Raw genomic sequence first — 12,109 nt, 5'->3', positions numbered from 1 at the left:
GCTCAGCAGGGAGTCTGCTTCTCCCTCTGACCCTTTCCCCTCTCATGCTGTGTTTCACGCTCTCTCAAACAAATAAATAAAATATTTAAAAATAAAAAGGAAAAAAACAGGTGAAGTTAATTTTAATATATTTTGTTTAGGCCAGTGTATCCAGAATATTATTATTTCAACATGTAATCAATGAACAATTATTAATGAGATATTTATTTATTTATTTGAGAGAGAGAGCACAAGCAGGGGGAGTGGGAGAGGGAGAAGCAGGCTCCTTGCTGAGCAGGGAGCCAATGTGGGACTCGATCCCAGGACGCTGGGATCATGACCTCAGCTGAAGGCAGACGCTTAACCGACTGAGCCACCCAGGCGCCCTACATTATTTTTTTTATATTAAGTCTTCAAAATCCAGTGTGTCTTTTATACTTACGGCATATCTCAGTTCAGACTGGCTGTACATCAGGTGCCCAGTAACCACGTAAGGCTAATAGTAGCTCACTGGACAGTGCAGGCTTATAGCTTCACACTGCCTTTAATTGCTCGTTCAGTTTCCATCATTGTCCAAATTGCTGAAGGAAAGAAAAAGTACATGGTTCGGGGTACAATTTCCATTATATCTATCACGTGGTCTCTCCTCCTGGCAAACAGCCCCTGTCCCCCCCTTTTAAAAATATTTTATTTATTAGAGAGAGAGAGAGAGAGCATGCACGAGCAGGGGGGAGGGGCAGAGGGAAAGGGAGAAGCAGGCTCTCTGCTGACCAGGGAGCTGGATGTGGGGCTTGATCCCAGGACCCTGAGATCATGAGCTTAAGGTACATGATTAACTGGCTGAGCCACCCAGGTTCCCCTAACTTCTGACATTTTAATTATAATGTGTTTTGGTGTGGATCTCTTTGGGTTCCTCTTACTTAGGATTCTCTGTACTTTCTGGACATACTCCATTATATCTAAAGATGAGTCTACCTTTATCATAATTAGGTTGATCAGCTTCTAGTAGTCTTGTCTTCTGGCTCCTGTTATTTTCTTTCCGCCATCTTTTTTCTGCGTGTTTACTTTTGAAGATGTGAATATATTCGGTAAACATATTATTGCCTTTATTAACAGTAACTAATTGGCAGAAATGGGAAATAACTGAGAAAGAAACCAAATTCTTTTTTTTTTTTCCAATTTATTGAAACGAAAAAAAAAACAAACACAAAACAGTGAACATTTCTCCTACCCTATCCCCAGCTTCTGGCAACTGCCAATCTGTTCTCTGATACAGAGTGGGTTTTTTGTTGTTGTTGTTGTTGTTGTTTTAGAGATTAGACAGTATTTGTCTTTCTCTCACTTATTTCACTTAGCGCAGTTGCCTCACGGTCTATTCATCTTGTCACAAATGACCCAATTTCATTTATTTTTATGGCTGAATAATAATCTGGTGTGTGTGTGTATACACACACAGATATATAAAGAAATATGTATAACACAATTTATCCATTCATCCATCACTGGACACTTAAGTAGTTTCCATATCTTTGCTATTATAAAAAATGCTGCAGTGAACATGGGGGTGCATATATCTTCTTGAATTAGTGTTTTCATTATCTTCAGGTAAATACGTACAAGTATAATTGCTGGGTCATATGGTATTTTGTTTTGGAGGGACCTCCACACTGTTTCTGTAGCAGCCACACCAATTCACATTTCTATCAACACTGCATGAGAGTTGCCTTTTTTCCACATCCTCACTAACACTTGTTATTTCTTGGCCTTTTTTTTTTTTTTTAGTTGATTCATAAAAACGATTATGAAGTTTACCTTAATATTCTTTCTTTTTTCTTATTAAGGTAAAATTGGTATATATCATATTAGTTTCAGGTGTATAATATAATTTGTATTTGGGTTTTTTTGTTTTTTTTTTTTTTAAAGATTTTATTTATTTGACAGAGAGAGACAGCAAGAGCAGGAACACAAGCAGGGGGAGTGGGAGAGGGAGAAGCAGGCTTCCCACAGAGCTGGGAGCCCGATACAGGGCTCGATCCCAGGACCCTGGGACCATGACCTGAGCCAAAGGCAGACACTTAACGACTGAGCCACCTAGGCGCCCATAATTTGGTATTTGTATATACTACAAGGTGACCACAGTAATTCTAGTTACCGTTCATTACCATACAGTTGACTTCCTTCACCCGTTTTGTACCTTCCATCCCCCTTCCACTCTGATGACCAGTCTGTTCTCTGTATCCATGAGTTTTGTTTGTTCATTTGTTTTTCTTTGAATAAATATCCAGAAGTAGAATACCTGGATCATATATATGGTAGTTCTATTTAATTTTTTGAGGAACCTCCATACTGTTTTCCATAGTGGCTGCACCGATTTACATTTATTCTCACCAACAGTGTACAAGATTTCCTTTTCTCCACATTGTCTCCAACAGTTGTTATTTCTTGTCTTTTTGAGGTGTGAGGTGCTATCTCATGGTTTTGATTTGCATTTCCCTGATAATTAGTGATGTTGAACATCTTCTCTTGTGCCTATTGGCCATCTATCTGTATGGCTCTGTTTGAAAAATGTCTAGCTGATCCTCTGCCCATTTTTAAATTGGGTTGTTTGGGTTTTTTTGCTATTGAGTGTGTGGGTTCTTTATGTATTTTGGATATTAACCTTATTGGATATGTGATTTGTAGATATTTTCCTCTGTTCAATAAGTTGCCTTCTCATTTTTTTGATGATTTCCTTTGCTATGCAGAAGATTTTAGTTTGATGTTATCCCACTTGTTTATTTTTGCTTTTGTTGCCTTTGCTTTTGGAGTCAGAATAAGGTAAAGGAACTTACCGCTTATGTTTTCTCTGAGTTTTATGGTTTCAGGTCTTGTGTTCAAGTCTTTAATCCATTTTTTTAAAAGATTTTATTATTTATTTGACAGAAAGAGACACAGCAAGAGAGGGAACACAAGTAGAGGGAGAGGGAGAGGGAGAAGCAGGCTTCCCGCGGAGCAGGAAGCCTGATGCGGGCCTTGATCCCAGGACCCTGGGACCATGACCTGAGCCAAAGGCAGACGCTTAACGACTGAGCCATCCAGGAGCCCCGTCTTTAATCCATTTTGAGTTAATTTTTGGGTATGGTGTAAGATAATGGTCTACTTTCATTCTTTTGCATTTGGTTGTCCAGTTTTCCCAGCACCATTTATTGAAGAGATTGTTCTTTTCTCATTGTATGTCCTTGGCTCCTTTGTTGTAAATTAACTGACCATATATGTGTGGGTTTATTTCTGGGCTCTCTATTCCATTTAATTGATTGATGTGTTTGAAAAATCACCACAGGTTAAGGGTTCAGTTCTACAAGCCTGCCCTCCACCCCTTACCTCAGATACCAGTTGTAAGCCCCAGGCTTACCTGTGTTCTGACTGACCAGCTACAAATTGGAGGTTCCATCAGCTTCCTCTTTTAAGTTTGATTAATTTGCTAGAGCAACTCACAGAACTCAGGGAAGCATGTTTACCAGTTTACTAAAGGATATGATAAAGGATTTGAATCAACAGCCAGATGAAGAACTATAAAACAAGATTGGGGGAAAGGGTATGGAACTTCTATGCCCTCTGTAGGCATGCCACTCTCCCCTTCCCCCACCATCTCCATGTATTCACTAACCTGGAACCTCTCTGAACCCAGTCCTTTCGGGTTTTATATGGAAGCTTCAGTGCATAGTCAAGATTGACTAAGTCTTTGGCCATTAGCTGATTCAGCCTCCAACCTCTCTTTCCTCACCTGTGGTTGGAGGTGGGGAGGACTAAAAGTTCCCACTCTCTAATCACGTGGTCTCTCCTCCTGGCAAACAGCCCCTATCCCCCCCTTTTAAAAATATTTTATTTATTAGAGAGAGAGCATGCACGAGCAAGGGGGAGGGGCAGAGGGAAAGGGAGAAGCAGGCTCTCTGCTGACCAGGGAGCTGGATGTGGGGCTTGATCCCAGGACCCTGAGATCATGAGCTTAAGGTACATGATTAACTGGCTGAGCCACCCAGGTTCCCCTAACTTCTGACATTTTAATTATAATGTGTTTTGGTGTGGATCTCTTTGGGTTCCTCTTACTTAGGATTCTCTGTACTTTCTGGACATAGATGTGTGTTTCCTTCCCTGGGTAAGGGAAATTTTCACCCATTATTTCTTCAAATAAGATTACTGGCCCTTTCTCTCTTTTTCTGGGAGCCCCATGATGTGAATGTTAGTTTATTGGTGTTGTCTCATAAGTCCCTTAAGCTGTCTTCACTTTCTTCTTTTTTTTTTCCTTTTGCTGTTCTGATTGGGTGAGTTCCACTGCCTTGTCTTCGAGTTGACTAATCTTTTCTTCTGCTTCATCTAGTCTGCTGTTGAACCCCTTTAGTGTATTTTTCAGTTCAGTTATTGTATTCTTTAATTCTGTGACTTCTATTTGGTACTTTTTTATATTTTCTATTTCTTTAAGTTCTCACCATGTTTACCCATCCTTCTTCCCAGTTTGGTGAGCATCTTTATGACCATTGATTTGAACTCTTAATCAGGTAAATTAGTTGTCTCTGTATCCAGGGTTTTTTTTTTCTGTAGTTGAGGATATGCCAAGACCTGTCAGTGCCACAAATGGGAGGATCTCATCACCTAGATTCAAACTAACTGGAAGCCAGACCCTGGGGCATCAGCTTTTAAATGTATGCAATTATATGCAGTCTTGTGGGACTGCAAATGTCAGCCCCACTGGCCATAAGAGCCAGGCCATCTGGAGGTGTCTCCTGGATGGCAGTCACGCAGAAATTGGGGCTGCAGATGTGTGTAAGAGTTCTTTTTTGGGTGATACCAGAAGCTGGAGCAAGGAAGAGGACCAAGATGGTGTCCACAGCCTGTGTTCCCTTGGAGCAGCTCCATAGGTCATGAAATATGTGCCAAATGTGAAGCCTGCCCCTCAAGCCAAAGCTGACCAGATAAGCTAAGGGGCCCTCTTCACAGAAAGATTGGGGAATGTGCATCAGTCTGCTGTTTGTGTAGTCGTAGCCTGCCAAGAACCATCTCTTCTGTTACCACAGTCTTGTGGGACCCAGCAATGCAGCCCACCCTGGCCACCATGGTGAGTAAAGACATCCTCTGGGCAGTAGCCAGAAAATTTGGGGCTCTAGGCTCTCTCTCTAAAATAAATAAAATCTTTAATTAAAAAAAGAAAGAATTTTTTCTCTGTTGGTTACAGACTGTGGGACCCGCAAGTGTAAGTAAGCCCCACTGGTCACCAAAGCCAGGTGATATAGAGGGGTCCCCTGGTAGCAATTGCAAAAATCAGGGCACCAGACGAATATAATCTTCTTTCTGGGTGACACTGATCATTACAGGCCCATGGGACCAGGAATGCAAGCTCCCCTGGCCTCCAGATCAAGAGGCATCTTCTAGACAGTAGCCCCCCAAATTGGGGCAGCCGACACTTGTAAAAGCTTCCTTCCAAGAGATATTAGTGCTCTGGAGCATAGCAAAGGGAGAGTGTGAAAATGGCATCCACCAGTTTCTGTCCTTGGTGAGTGTTCCAGGAGGCTCTTAGATGTGTGTGTTAAATTAGATGTCTGCCTGTAAGGCTGATGCTTTAATATAAGCAGGTGAGCCTCCTTGACTTTTAGTCTGGTGAATTTGAAGGATGGAAATGAGACAGGCTTATTTTGAGCAGATGATGTATATGTGATAGCATATAGATTTTTAAAAATTCAACTTTTTTTGTTTACTGTTTTTTTTTCCCTTCCATTGGTTTCTCTTTTGTTGTCTTGGTTTTACTGCTTTTCTAAGCATTTGTTACTGACCTTAGTCACCACTCAGTCTGGTATTAACTGCTTTCTTGGCTTGAGATAGCTAAGTAGTGAGACTCTGGCAGAGTTGTATTGAAACAGCTCTTCAGTTGAATTCAATCTAGGTTTGGGCCACTGTTTCATTGTTACATTTAAAACACTTTTTTCTTTCTTTTCTTTTCTTTTTTAAGATTTTATTTATTTATATGACACAGAGAGAGATAGAGATAGTGACAGAGAAAGAGCGAGCCTGAGTGGGGAGGAGAGGGAGAAGCAGGCTCCCTACTGAGCAAGGAATCTGATGCGGGGCTCGGTCCCAGGACCCTTTACCTGTTCATTATCGGACAGTTCTGTAGGCCAGATATTTCAAAAGCATTCTCTGCTTAAGGTCTCACAAGGCTGAAATCAAGGTATTGACTTGGCTGGCTCTTATCCGGAGACTCTGATGAAGAATCTAAGGGAGAATCTGTTCCAAAGTCATTTAAGTTATTGGCAGAATTCATTTCCTTGTGACTGTAGGACTGAGGTTCTTGTTTTCTTGCTAGCTGTCAGCTGGGTTCTTCTCTCAGTTTCTAAGCTGCACATATTCTTTGTCATGTAACGCCTCTCACCTTCAAGGCAGCAGGGCAGATGCATTGAATCCTTCCAGTGCTTTGAATTTCTCTAACTTTCCATTCTGCTACCTGCTGCAGAAAACACTGCTTTTAAAAAAGGCCTCCTGGGATTAGGTTACACCCACCAGATAATCTCCCTTTTGCCATAATCACTCTAGTGATAACACATTCTGTAATATAATCACTTCAGAGATATCTCATCATATTCATAGGTTTCCACCCACACTGAAAGGGGAAGAAATTATATAGGGGCAAGGGTCGTTTAGGGTCTTTTTTTTAGAATTCTGTTTACCACACAGCATGACAGAGAAGACCCAGACATACCTGTGTTTGAATCTTATTTTTGCCCTTGTTGACTGGAAGAGGGAAGTTATCTGTAAGCTTCCTGAGTTTGAGTTTTCTCTTTAGAGTGGGGATTATAATACCCTTGCAGAATTTTGTGATGGTTGTGTGTCTGTGTGTGTCTGTTTTAAGAGTCTTTGTGGTATTTTCAAAAAGTTGGACTGCCGTTTGGTTTCCTATTTATTTATCAGTTGGAGAGTTTGTTTATAATTAGGTTCCAAGGTCCTACTCTCTAGATACATTGTTTTAGATTAGGGTCTAGAACCTATTTTTTAAAACATTTTGTTTTGTGATTTTGTTGTGCAGTCAAGTTTGGGACCACTAGTATAGTAGAAAAGAATCAGAGACCTGGGCTTGAATCTCACTCAGCTCTACCCCTTACTGATTCTGTGCCATTGGGCAAATTTCTTAACCTCTGTGAAGATAACCTGTGACTTGCAGGGTTGTTGTGAGGCTTAGCAATTATGTATGTACAGGGTTTGGCACATAGTACATTATCTAATAAATGATAACTGCTATGGATGATGATGATGGTGATAGATAATGCATTTGTCATCTAGATTCCAAGTGAGCTTAATGAGCTATCGTTGACTTGTGCCACAAATCTCTCCCCACTTCTTCATCCATCCCAGACTGTATTCCAACCACACTATACTTCTTTGTGTTCCCTCACTGTGTTTCTTCATTCCTCATTGCTTCTGATATCCTGATATATTTTATATTTTTTTCATATGTCAGAAATTCTGTGCCCTTACCTGGTGAGCTCATCTTCTAGAGACTGTTCAAATGTTCCTTCTTCTGTGTAGCATTCCTGATCCACATCCTTCTAACAGACTTGGTCTTCCTCTATCGTTTCATAACATTTGCCACTTATGTCCATGAAAGCACTTACTGCATGGTATTACATGTTATATTTTCCCCCCCTACTCAGATAGTGAGTTCCCATCCACTGTCATAGTGCCTGGTACATAGTAAGTAGGTTACTCAAAAAATGCTTATTGTTGATTTTGTATATTTATAAAAATAATATATGTTGTTTAATTTGTCTTTACTATAGTTTACATACAAAAGAACTATGGAAGTTATCTTAAACACAGTATGAGCCAGTGGTGTGGTATGATTTCTAGAAAAAGTAAGGGGCACCTGCCAGGCTCAGTTGGTAGAACATGCAACTCTTGATCTCAGGGTTGTGAGTTCAAGCCCCACACTGGGTGTGGAGCCTACTTAAAATTAAAAACAAACAAAAACAGGGGCGCCTGGGTGGCTTAGTCATTAAGTGTCTACCTTAGGCTCAGGTCATGATCCCGGGGTCCTGGGATCAAGCCCCGCATCAGCCTCCCTACTCAGCGGGAAGCCTGCTTCTCCCACTCTCCCTCCCCCTGCTTGTGTTCCCTCTCTTGCTGCGTCTCTCTCTGTCAAATAAATAAAATCTTATTTTAAAACATTTTAAAATATTTTAAATATTTTAATAAATAAAATATTATTTTATTTTAATAAATAAAATATTTTATTTTATTTTATTAAATAAAATTATTTTATTTTAATAAATAAAATATTTTAATTAATAAAATAAAAATATTTATTTTAAAAACAAACAAAAACAAAGCAGAACACATATGTGGTTTTAGGTTACATAAAAGGAAAATAGGGAAAGGAGCCAGTAGTTATTGAGGAAGCTCTTTGGATCAAGCACTGTGCTGGATGATTTTCACATTATTTCCATGATAATCCTGTCAGGTAAATGGTGTTAGGAGGAGACAGACTGAAGCTACTTTTAGTAATTTACCAAGGTCACAAAGTAAATATTGAATGTGGGATTGAACTTGTGTCTTTCTCGTTCCAAAACTCTTCTTCAATCCTTAGTGTTACCAGACTTCTCTCTTATTTTTGATTTATAAGAGCTAATGGCAGACACTCCACCTTGTTACAAGGTAGTGTCAAACCAGTGGAGGAAAGCAGAACAGTGAAAAACCATTTCCTTCCCATATTTTTACGGTCTTTGACTATATTGGTGGTAAAGTGTATGCGCCGCTAGGTGGTGCCCTCGCCTTGATGAAAAAGTAAAATGGTTGAGACTTGGGGTCTCATTCCACCCCTCTGCCCCCCCATACTAGCTAAAAGCAAAATATTGACATTTCTAGGAAAAATCTGCAAAAGGGAGAAGTAACAATGTGTAATATAGACAAAGAACAAGCCATATATGAAATGGAATTCAAATTCAGATTCTGCCACTTAGTAGCTTTGTGTCTTCAGGCAACTCATCTGTTTAGCTCTGAGTCCTATTTTCTAGAATGGGCCTCATATTATTTACTCATAGAATTATGAATATCAAATTAATTGATATAAGTATTCCAACACAGTGTTTGGGACTTAGGTTCTTAATGAATGGTAGTTACTGTTGTGATTAATTGATAAAATGAATCTCAGATTCAGAAGAATTCTAGAGGGCCTTAGGAATTGAATCACCAAAGTAAGGTGAATTATACTCAACCAAGTTTTTACGTTAAATTTATTGTGAGTTTTTGAAAACTGTTAATCTATATGTGACTTCAAGTAACAATTTTTACCCAGCCCAGTGAAATGAGTACTCTGTTTACCAGTTGTGCTGTTCATCAGAGTTGACTGATTCCCCAAGGGATATGTCATCTGTTCTCTTTTAGTCCATCACAAGAGAGATCAGCAGTGTATCATCGTGGATTATTAATAGTTTTAGCGCAGACTTTTTCTGATAGTGCCTTATTTCATTGACTGTACATTATTTTTTCAAATGTTAACATCTCAGGCTTTGGGATTCATCTTACAATCATTGCCATCTTAGAATGGATGCAAAAAGGTATTATTTTTAGGTTAATGTATAAGTTCAAGAATGTCTTCACTTTTGGGGGTACCTGGCTGGCTCAGTTGTTAGAGGGGTTTTGAGTTTGAGCCCCATGCTGGATATAGAGATTACTTAAAATTGAACCTTAAAGGGGCACCTGGGTGGCTTAGTCGTTAAGTGTCTGCCTTAGGCTCAGGTCATGATCTAGGGTCCTGGGATCAAGCCCCACATCGGGCTCCCTGCTCTGTGGGAAGCCTGTTTCTCCCTCTCCCACTCCCCCTGCTTGTGTTCCCTCTCTCACTGTGTCTCTCTCTGTCAAATAAATAAAATCTTTAAAAAAAAATTAAATCTTAAAAAGAATGTCTTCACTTTTGTCCCCTTAGATATGCATCCTCTAAGAACTTCTATTGTTTTGTCATTTCATTATGAAAAATCACTCTATTGATTTCTGCCTTTTTTGTTAATTCGATAGCTTTTTTGTTAAGCATCATCTCTTCTCTATGAATTTAACACTGAAAATGACCTCCTTTGGGCAAGATGTAAACTTCTGCTTAATCTCTATGATTGGCACATAGATATCATTTTGTTTTATTTTCTGAATGTGTATACTATAATTATAAATTAAAAATAAGAAGGTGATGAAATGTTAGCCAAAAGAAAGCTTGGAAACAGTATTAATATGAGACCTAATAGACTTTAAGAAGAAGAAAATTTAAATTTTTACAGAAAAAGAGGATAATAAAAACCCAGTATCACATAGATAACATTCTTTAACAACAGTGGAATAAATGAGAAATCCCTTAACAAAACAGTAGCCACTCGCTGCCTTACATACTTCTAAATAATTCATTGGTGAATGTAGAAATCATAATGGAAATTATGAAATATTTAAACCTGAATAATAAGGGACCACATGTTAAAACTGCATCTAAGGCAGTCTATGATTTATGATCTTAAATTAATATAAAACAGATTGAAAATTAATGAGCTAAACATTAAATTTAAAAAATTAGAAAAAGGTAATAATAAAGTAACAAGAAAATAACAAAGGAAATTTTTAGGCCAGAGTCCTTTATTAAATGTAGATGTCAAGGGGTGCCTGGGTGGCTTAGTTGGTTGGGTGTCTGCCTTCAGCTCAGGTTGTGATCCCAGGGTCCTGGGATTGAGCCCCGCATTGGGCTCTCTGCTCAGCAGGGAGTCTGCTTCTCCCTCTGACCCTCCCTCCTCTCATGTGCTCTCTCTCTCTCATTCTTTCTCTCAAATAAATAAATAAAATCTTTAAAAAAAAATATCTTTATGATGTCAAGACAGAATAGGATGTTTTATTTTTTAAAAAGATTTTATTTACGGTGCCTGGGTGGCTCAGTCAGTTAAGCATCTGCCTTCAGCTCAGGTCATGATCCCAGAGTTCCAGGATTGAGCCCCACATCAGGCTCCCCACTCAGCAGAGAGCCTGCTTCTCCCTCTGCCCCCCACCCGACTGGTGCTCTCTCTCTCTCTTTCTTGCTCTCTCTCAAATAAATAAAATCTTTAACAAAAAATATAAGATTTCATTTATTTGAGAGAGACAGAGATAGCGACAGAGATAGCAAGAGAGAGCACGAGCAGCCGGGAGAGGGAGAGCAGGCTCCCCGATGCAGGACTCAATCCCAGGACCCTAGGTTCATGACCTGAGCTGAAGGCAGACGCTTAACCAACTGGGCCACCCAGGCGCCCCAGAATAGAAATTTTTTTTTTAAGATTTTATTTATTTATTTGACAGAGACCTAGCAAGAGAGGGAACACAAGCAGGGGGAGTGGGAGAGGGAGAAGCAGGCTTCCCGCCGAGCAGGGAGCTCGACGCGGGGCTCAATCCCAGGACACCAGGATCATGACCTGAGCCGAAGGCAGATGCTTAATGACTGAGCCACCCAGACACCCCAGAATAGGATGTTTTAAAGCACAAACCACAATAGAAGAGACTCGTAGATTGACAACATTCAAATTTTAAAACCTTTGAACACCACCAACAACCAAAAGACACCACAATTATTTTTTTTAATTTTTATTGTTATGTTAATCATATATTACATCATTAGTTTTTGATGAAGACACCACAATTAAAGAGAAAGATAGCCTATGGACAGGAGAGAAGGTATTTACAATGCATAAAACTGGCAAAGGATTAATAACCAGAATATATAAAGAAATCCTACAAATGAATAAAAAAGACAAAAAGAAACCCAAAGAACACATACAAATCAAAGGACAAAAAGAATGCCCCAAAATACAAAAGAATGCCCCAAAAGAAAATGTACAAAGGATATGTACACTCAATTCATGTAAGAGTAAATAAGAATGGCAATAAATATGACCAGGTTCTTATTCTCAGTGATACCAGAAAATGCACATTAAAACTCCAGCAAGATAGTATTTTTGTCACATTGCCAAGGATTTATAAAGTCTGATTATACCTAGTGTTGGCTAGTGACTGGGGGTATAGGAACTCTACTGAATCAATACAGTGTTGGGACATAAATCAGTATAAGCACTTAGGAGAGCCATTTTGGAGTATTTAGTAAAGTTGA

General features: G+C 39.4%; 1 protein-coding gene across 2 annotated transcripts in view; it reads left to right on the top strand.

The window, feature by feature from the left end:
• The window catches only part of OSBPL9 (oxysterol binding protein like 9), a 176,250-nt gene that overhangs the window by 34,172 nt on the left and 129,969 nt on the right, over window positions 1-12,109 (top strand). The window lies entirely within an intron of this gene.

The sequence above is a fragment of the Eumetopias jubatus genome, unplaced genomic scaffold, assembly GCF_037043125.1.
Source record: "Eumetopias jubatus isolate StellerSeaLion01/CBP00866 unplaced genomic scaffold, mEumJub1_p1.0 scaffold_4, whole genome shotgun sequence".
NCBI lineage: Eukaryota > Metazoa > Chordata > Mammalia > Carnivora > Otariidae > Eumetopias > Eumetopias jubatus.
This window is presented reverse-complemented; position numbering and strand designations above follow the sequence as displayed.